Source organism: Silene latifolia, chromosome 1, assembly GCF_048544455.1.
Source record: "Silene latifolia isolate original U9 population chromosome 1, ASM4854445v1, whole genome shotgun sequence".
NCBI classification, from domain to species: Eukaryota; Viridiplantae; Streptophyta; class Magnoliopsida; order Caryophyllales; family Caryophyllaceae; genus Silene; species Silene latifolia.
The window spans coordinates 54,807,079-54,816,024 of NC_133526.1; the positions used below are offsets into that span (position 1 = coordinate 54,807,079).

Sequence of the window (8,946 nt, forward strand, 5' to 3'; positions counted from 1 at the left end):
TACGTGCATTAAACGGTTTAGCATTGACTTGTAGCTAGCTCTGAGATGTACTCCTTTCCATTAAGTCCTTTTAGTTGCATTTAGTGCTTGCTTGGGAACAAGCAAGGTTTGGTTTGGGGAGATTTGATACGTGCATATTCTATACACTTTATTTGCAGTTTTGGCACGTATTTTTATGCGTATTTGTTAGCTTAAAGCTATTATTTCTCCCGAAACGGTTTACTTTGCGATTTCTATGATTTATTGTAGGAATGAGTGGAAGTGAGCTGAATCAAGCCTAAATCGTCCTCCGGAGGCAACTTCAGGGAAGCTTGGAAGAAGGGAGTTCGGACTCACTCACTTTGGGATGCGTGCATTGGAGTGAAGTGGCTGATTTGAAGAGGAAAGGAGGTTACTGCACAGCTCAGTTAGTCGAGCGACCAAGCTCTTCAGTCGATCGACCGTGGAATTTCAGCAGGAGCTACTGCATTGTTTCTGGCTGGTCGATCGACCATGCTACTCAGTCGATCGACCAGGTTTCGCAGCTGTTATTGATTTTACGTGTTAGACTTTTAAAAAAGCCCAATTGTAATTAACTTTTTGGCATGGTTTATCAGTAGAACAGATGAATGATTTAGGTTATGCTTTTCATTAGAGAGGAACTGAAGTTTTAGATCTAGTTTTGGGGAAGAAAGGTAGACTACGGATTGCAATTCAATTGCCTTTGTTCATCAATTCTTAGTAAGTTTTAATGCAATTTCCATCTCCATTATTTCTACTCAATTTAATTCTTGTTATTATTAGTTTTTTTCAAGAAATTCAGTTTTATTCTTTTGTCTTAAATTCAATTTCAATTATGTCAATCTCGTTCCTTGCCTTCAATTTCGCAATTGTTATAGTTTTAATCATGCATAGCTAATTTTATTGATTTGGAACGAGGTGAGCCATGGCGTAAAATAGGGTCGATTTTATTAGTATGATTTTCTTCCATATCGATCTTGTTTTCTTTTGATAAACCTTTTTACTAGATTGAAAGATTAGTAATTTAAGTTATCATTAGATTGGAATTTCCTTTGAGCGAAAGCTTTGAGAAATTCTTGGGAATTAGAAGACCGTAAGGTTAATTTGAGCATTGATCGAAAGGCTTGCTCATATTTCCTGAGACCGTATTATAGGACCTCTGCTACCTTATTGACCTGACCTTAGCCATGGTGAACCGAAGTTCCCGATCTTCTTTTTATCTTGTTTGAGAAATTTCTTATCTTGTCAATTAGTCTTTAGAATCAAACCAATTCAAAACCCCACTTAATTGTTACTTTTATAGACTGAAAGTAGCAAACAAAATTGATCTTGTCTCTCTGTGGTTCGACCCTTACTATCACTAGCTATAGTTTTAGTTTGGATTTATAAATTTAATTTTGATACAAAACGACGGTATCAAATTTTGGCGCCGTTGCCGGGGAGACGGTGTAATTCTGTTTGCTTTATTTTTAGTTTATTTTTCTTGTCTCAAGGAACTTTGCTTCCTTGAGGCCGTTGCTTACTCTTGCTTCTAGTTTTGCTTCTACACAGTTAGAAGACAGGTTTTTGTGAGGAAGACTTGAGTACTCTCAGTTTTGCGAATATAACTACGATATATGACAATCTTCAGCCAAAAGAGCAGCACATTCCAAAGGGACACGTGTTACCTACCCCTACTACTGGTCACTTCGAATTTTGTTCCTCTTATATTGATTTAGTGGAGCGAAATCAGTTTGTTGGTCTACCGGACGAGGATCCTTTAAAGCATATGGAAATTTTCACAGACTACTGCTGTTCCATACCTGTACCGGCTGGGGTGACCCAGGATGAAGTAAAGAGGATAATGTTCTTATACTCCTTGAAGGATTCGGCGCGAGATTGGTACCGCTACCTTGATAGGGTAGCAGTTGGAGTCACAGATTGGACATCTCTAGCGTTAGCCTTCTACAAGAAATACTTCCCACTTGCAAAGACAGATGCCTTGAGAAGTAAAATTACAAATTTCCAGCAAGGACCTGATGAGGAATTTTGTGAAGCATGGGGACGTTTCAAGAGTTTGGTTAGGGTTGTCCCTCACCATGGTTTCCAGCAGTGGTACCTTTGCAACTTATTCTATAATGCTTTATATGATGATTACAAGGTCATCCTGGATGCATCTGCGAATGGTAGGTTCCAAAATAATACCGGTCAGAATAAAGGTTGGAACACTATTGAGGAGATGGCAGTCCATAGAGCCGAGTTTGGAAGTTCGCGTGGAAAGTCGCGAAAGCAAAGTGAAGAATTGACTGCCGTTGTGACACTCATAACTTCTATTACTGCCCGTCTCGAGAAGCTCGAGACCTCTGAAGCTTCCAAGGAAAGAGTTGAAATTCCTGTCCATAATTCAGATGAGACCGCGGAATTGAGAGAAATGGTCCGAGCTCTTTGGGTTCAAGTCGTGAAAATAGAAGCAGCTGGAATTGAATCTACAAAGAATTTTGTGAAGCAGTTGGAGAATATAGAGGCTAAGCAAGCCGCCAATTCTTCAAGCAAATGTGAGGGGCCAATTGAAACGATTGCCATTAATCTCAGAAGTGGCCTCTCTTATGAAGGTCCCGATAAGCCAAGATGAGACTCGGGAAATGATGAAGAGGCTAGTTTAAATTCTGGTGCGAAAACGAACTATATTGCCAGTACCGGCGGTCGATCGACCAACAACAGCAGTCGATCGACCGGAATTCCTGAGGAAAAAGATTCTGACCAGAAACTATTCATGCCTAGCACAAGTGGCCGATCGACCACTGATACCGTCGTTTAGTATCAAAATTAAATTTATAAACCTAATTACTACTAACAGAAGTTAGCGGTAAGCAGGGTCGAACCACAGGGAGGTAGGGAATTATTAGTTGCTTTCTATTTTAGTCTAAGGGTAACAATGAGAGGGGTTTTGATTGATTTATAATTAAACAAAATGCAAATAAATAAAAAGGCAAATGAAACTGACGATGTAAACGATGATAAAAAGGATGCTAAGACGATCGGTTCATTGTAGCTACGACGACGCAAGTCCTAGGTAAATCTGAAATAATCACGTAAGGTGGGAAAATAAGAAGTCCTCTCAAACCAACTTAACAAGTAGCGCCGCTCAGCCTAAGCTACTAGTCCCTAGGTCTCACTAATACTAGCTCACGCCCTGAAAAGTGATTCCCAATGCCTAAATTTTACCTATCTTTCGATCTTAGTATAATTTAGTCGTTTAATTGGTAGTCTATTGCCCTCCCCTCTCTTTCGATCTATTGGGTCGGTCAATTCCTAAGTATTTAACAAATAGCCTCTCGGTCTTTTATCAAAAATTGCAATTAAATCAATTGAACAATGCTAATTCTTACGCGATGCAGTCGATCGACTAGCTGAGGCAGTCGATCGACCAGGTTTTCAGTCGATCGACTATTGACATCAGTCGATCGACTAAACCCCGAAACAGGTTTACCTATTCTACGTCGTCTACGCCACAAATTCCCTCACATCTTAGCAAAGGGTGATTACCTACCCATATTAAAATTGATAACAACAACGAAATTGAAATAAACGATATGGGAAAACATAATTTGAATGATTAAAGCAATAAAACGCAATAAAGAGGCTAGGGTTCGGGATTCTAATCTATCAATTCTATGCAAATGACAAAATAAAGTAGAAACTGAAATTAAGGACGAAATAATACCGAAGTAGGAAGCAGGAATTGAATCCGAAAGCAAGCAAGGAACTTTATTGAGAAATTAATGTAAACTAAAGAACCCTAAATTTTTGATGATGAAAACTCAATAAAAACTGAAAGCTAAAGCTACGTTATATAGGAGTATCACGCAACTCTTATTCCTAAACCTAATATACAATGGGCTTAAGCTAAATCTCATCTTTAAATTCTCGTCAGACTCGTGGAGTGGTCGATCGACCACTTGGACCACCGATCGACCACCAACACTGCATGCACTGCATTCGACGGATTCTGCAGCGCGCGCCGATCTTAAAACAGCTTCCATTTCTTCGTTACTTGTTCAAATCAGGCGTTCTATGCGGCGTTGGAAAGCTAAGAGGATAAGATTTCACCTTCAATTGGAATCACTCGATTATCTGCTCTAGAACTCGAGATATAGTCATCTTAAGTAGCCTGCAATTTCGTGAGGTGCTTCTTTGCTTGTTAAACTCGTACGCACCCATGCTTTTGCTATCTTCAGGCCTTGAAATGCATTCTAAACTTCAAGTCCGAGTCAAATATTCATGTCCTTCCTAAGCTTAGCTTCCGGGGTCAAGATTTGGTTCATTTTCTACTCATTTCCGCAATAATCTGCAATATTACATAAAAACACGAGAGTAGACAGAAATAGGGGAAATAGTAGAATAAACTACATATAATAGACATAAAATGCGTGGAAATAAAGATGTAAAACATCATATTATAGACACGCATCAAACTTCCCCAAACCAAACCTTTGCTTGTCCCCAAGCAAACTAAATGCAAAACTAAATCTAAATAGAAAGGAGCAAAACATGGACAAACTGAAAATCGTCTACTTAAACCAATTTAATGCATATGAATCAACTACTAATAGCTCAAAGTCACGCAAACGAATTCATGCATATTTCGAAAAGATGTTGAACGTTTGACCTTGCAAGACTTTCAAGATTGGACTCTCCCGGGTCACTCTTCTCTCAACAAAGTAAATGGTAAGCAATTTATATGTAAGAGAGAAAGAGACAAAAGTCGCTCACCTAGACTCAACCGACATGATCATGCATGCAATATAGTATGATAAGTAATTCTAGCTACCATGCACATACATTCTAACCATTCAGGGTCCATCACATGTCGAATACTTGCAAAGATATGGATAAGTGAGGCTATGGGTAAGAAGAGGCAAAACAATATGGGAATGAGAGGGAAATAGCCAAGCTAGCATCCTAACAAACCGAATAAAACATCCACTTCTAACTCAATGAAATAAACTCAAATGCCTTAATGAATTAGGCAAACACTTCACTAATCCAAATACCACTCTTCATAAAATATAAAGCAAACATAGGAGTAAACTTTTTTTTTCTCTTTTGCCGTTTCTTTTTTTTTCTTTTTTTTTCCGTTTTTTTTCGATTTGTTTTTTCTCGGCAGCCACTATTTTTTCCAATTTTTTTTCATTTTTCTTTTTCTTTCCTCCTTCATTCATTACCAACTTCATAGAGCGCAAATCGAGCCAAAATCGATACAATACAACGAATACCACTAAAACTACTAAACTAGCTCAGCAAAGGGTAGGCTTAGTTTATGGATTGTAGCTAAAGGGTCAACTGGCAATTTTTGGCTAATGTGAAGCTAATGGGTAAAATGAATAAAAGGGATTTTCACAAGCATTCTCCAAACATGCAATACCAACCACTAACCCGAATGTATGCAGGCAAAAAGAAATTAAATGTCATACTTGTGCAAATTAATGTTACACGACATGCAGGGAGTAACTACTCACAATCCTAAATGAAACTGGTCATGAATGACAACAGTTTATAAAGCTCTAATTCCTTAGAAAGTTTTGTAGTTTGCCAAAAATTTCAAGTCAAGTCTAATTGTTCAACAAATTTTGAAACGAAATTCGAGATATTGCAAAAACTTTTGCTAAAAGATGTGATAAAATGCAGGGTATAAGCAAATGACAACTATCAGTAATGAATACTCCAATCTGACTCAACCTAATATGCAAAATTAAACGTGATATTTTTGAATTTTTTGAAATTTTTCAATTTTTTTGGATTTTCTGTATATATAGGGGAAAATAAACAACAATGCAAGACAAAAAATGTAAACGTGTAACTGAAATGCAATAAAAACAATGCAAATGCGACGCAAAACCCTTCCCCAAACCAAATCACACAATGTCCCCATTGTGCGAAATCAAGTATAAAGAAGCAAAAGGAAAAGGGATTTTGCGATAAATAACTAAATAAGACATAAAAAGGAACTCGGAAACTCACAAGATTTTAAGCGCTAGGAGGTTTCAGTAGCCAGCAGTGCTACCATAAAGTACCTGAAAAGACAGAAAATACCGCGCATTATCCGAGAAAACAAAATTGAAGCGGGAATTACGTGCAAAGAATTAAATTGAAGAAAGAAGTACAGCAGCTACAGTGGTCGATCGACCGCTCTAACCAGTCGATTGACCAAGTTACCTGGAATAGAATGCTTCTGTGCTGCGCGAATCAGTCGATCGACCACTCTAATCAGTCGATCGACCAAGTTACCTGACGTGAACAGTTCCTGCTCACGAATTAACTCAATAAATTGAGTTAACTTGGTCTAATAACCTATAAATGCACATAAAACGCGCCCAAAATTGCGCTAAACCCAAATGTAAAGTCTAAAGATGGAAATTAAACTAAGCACACACTAAGAGTTTTTATTTCTAAACAACTATGAAGTTTTATTCAAAACAAAAACAAAACACATCCGGGTTGCCTCCCGGCTAGCGCTGTTTCGAGACAGTCCCGCTTGACCTCTTTTCCTTCACCAATTACTCTAATTGAGCCCAATCAAAGCACTCAAAGCTCGCAAAGAACTTTGTCAAATAATCTGCGCATGTGCTACACAAAACTGTAAGTAGCACCATAAAATAGTAGTAGCATAGGAAATTAAAATGTAACAACATCTAAGTCTAACAAATTTCCTATGACAGCTCCTAAAAACATCCACAAAATTATTCCTCCCTCCAGATAAGGGCGGAATGTAAAAGCTTAAATTAACAGCAAGTGGAAAATTAGCGAGCTCAGTAGCATTTGACTCAAAAACAACGCGAGTAGAAAAATGCTCGGACAAAGAAATGTGAGGTACAGAGTCCGGTCAACTAGGGGAGAAGGTGGATAATCGTCCCAAATGCATGGGGCGGTAATGTCAAATGGGTCAATGGGGTCTCCTAGAATAGGCTCATCTACATCGTCATAATTATCCCATTTAACCTCAAGACTGTCAAAATTTTCCTCCTCACTCTCCTTATCGCTAAACTCATCAAGTTGGAGGTTCTCAAAGAGACCCTTCAAATTGTCCTCACTATCAGTGCAAGAATCATAAAGGGGTTCTAGACTATCCTCATAAAAGGGATTGTCAACCACGCTAATGGTCTCCTCTATGTCTCCGTCAGCATTTTCTAGATCGGTTTCTAATGTCTCACCCACCCCCTCATCCAAGTCAACATGAAGAGAAAAGTTAGGTTTAAGACTCTCAGCAGCAAACCAATCATAGAATTTCAATATATCGCCATGGAGAATCCAGTGAAATCCCACTTACCTATAGACTCTAGGTATGCTCGCGTAGGATCATTTATACCCAGGGAGATAGTCTAGCATATTTGGAGTTCAGAAAATGTATCTCGTCTGGGCTCGATAAACTCCCAAAGCCTGGCGAAATAAGCACCAAAGATTTCACCCTCTTCCTGTGGAAAACTCAGAAAAGCGAACATGAGAACGGTCTCAAGGAACCGAAGTTCCCTGAGACAAAAGAAAGAAAGACTAAAATTAAAAACAACTAAAAATTAGCGCTGCCTCCCCGGCAACGGCGCCAAAATTTGATACCGTCGTTTAGTATCAAAATTAAATTTATAAACCTAATTACTACTAACAGAAGTTAGCGGTAAGCAGGGTCGAACCACAGGGAGGTAGGGAATTATTAGTTGCTTTCTATTTTAGTCTAAGGGTAACAATGAGAGGGGTTTTGATTGATTTATAATTAAACTAAATGCAAATAAATAAATAGGCAAATGAAACTGACGATGTAAACGATGATAAAAAGGATGCTAAGACGATCGGTTCATTGTAGCTACGACGACGCAAGTCCTAGGTAAATCTGAAATAATCACGTAAGGTGGTAAAATAAGAAGTCCTCTCAGACCAACTTAACAAGTAGTGCCGCTCAACCTAAGCTACTAGTCCCTAGGTCTCACTAATACTAGCTCACGCCCTGAAAAGTGATTCCCAATGCCTAAATTTTACCTATCTTTTGATCTTAGTATAATTTAGTCGTTCAATTGGTAGTCAATTGCCCTCCCCTCTCTTTCGATATATTGGGTCGTTCAATTCCTAAGTATTTAACAAATAGCCTCTCGGTCTTTTATCAAAAATTGCAATTAAATCAATTGAACAATGCTAATTCTTACGCGATGCAGTCGATCGACTAGCTGGAGCAGTCGATCGACCAGGTTTTCAGTCGATCGACTATTGACATCAGTCGATCGACTAAACCCCGAAACAGGTTTACCTATTCTACGTCGTCTACGCCACAAATTCCCTCACATCTTAGCAAAGGGTGATTACCTACGCATATTAAAATTGATAAAAACAATGAAATTGAAATAAACGATATGGGAAAACATAATTTGAATCATTAAAGCAATAAAACGCAATAAAGAGGCTAGGGTTCGGGATTCTAATCTATCAATTTTATGCAAATGACAAAATAAAGTAGAAACTGAAATTAAGGACGAAATAATACCGAAGTAGGAAGCAGGAATTGAATCCGAAAGCAAGCAAGGAACTTTATTGAGAAATTAATGTAAACTAAAGAACCCTAAATTTTTGATGATGAAAACTCAATAAAAACTGAAAGCTAAAGCTACGTTATATAGGAGTATCACACAACTCTTATTCCTAAACCTAATATACAATGGGCTTAAGCTAAATCTCGTCTTTAAATTCTCGTCAGACTCGTGGAGTGGTCGATCGACCACTTGGACCAGTCGATCGACCAGCAAATGTATTGTCATGCACTGCATTCGACGGATTCTCAGTCACAGCGCCCGATCTTAAAACAGCTTCCATTTCTTCGTTACTTGTTCAAATCAGGCGTTCTATGCGGCGTTGGAAAGCTAAGAGGATAAGATTTCACCTTCAATTGGAATCACTCGATTATCTGCTCTAGAACTCGAGATATAG

General features: G+C 38.3%; 1 non-coding gene across 1 annotated transcript; it reads right to left on the reverse strand.

Annotated features, from left to right (window-relative positions):
- Positions 1 to 1,976: 1,976 nt before the first annotated feature.
- On the reverse strand, positions 1,977 to 2,085 carry LOC141620065 (small nucleolar RNA R71). The gene has a single exon (XR_012531875.1). It is a non-coding gene; the product is annotated as a small nucleolar RNA R71 (small nucleolar RNA).
- Between the last annotated feature and the right edge of the window lie 6,861 nt (positions 2,086 to 8,946).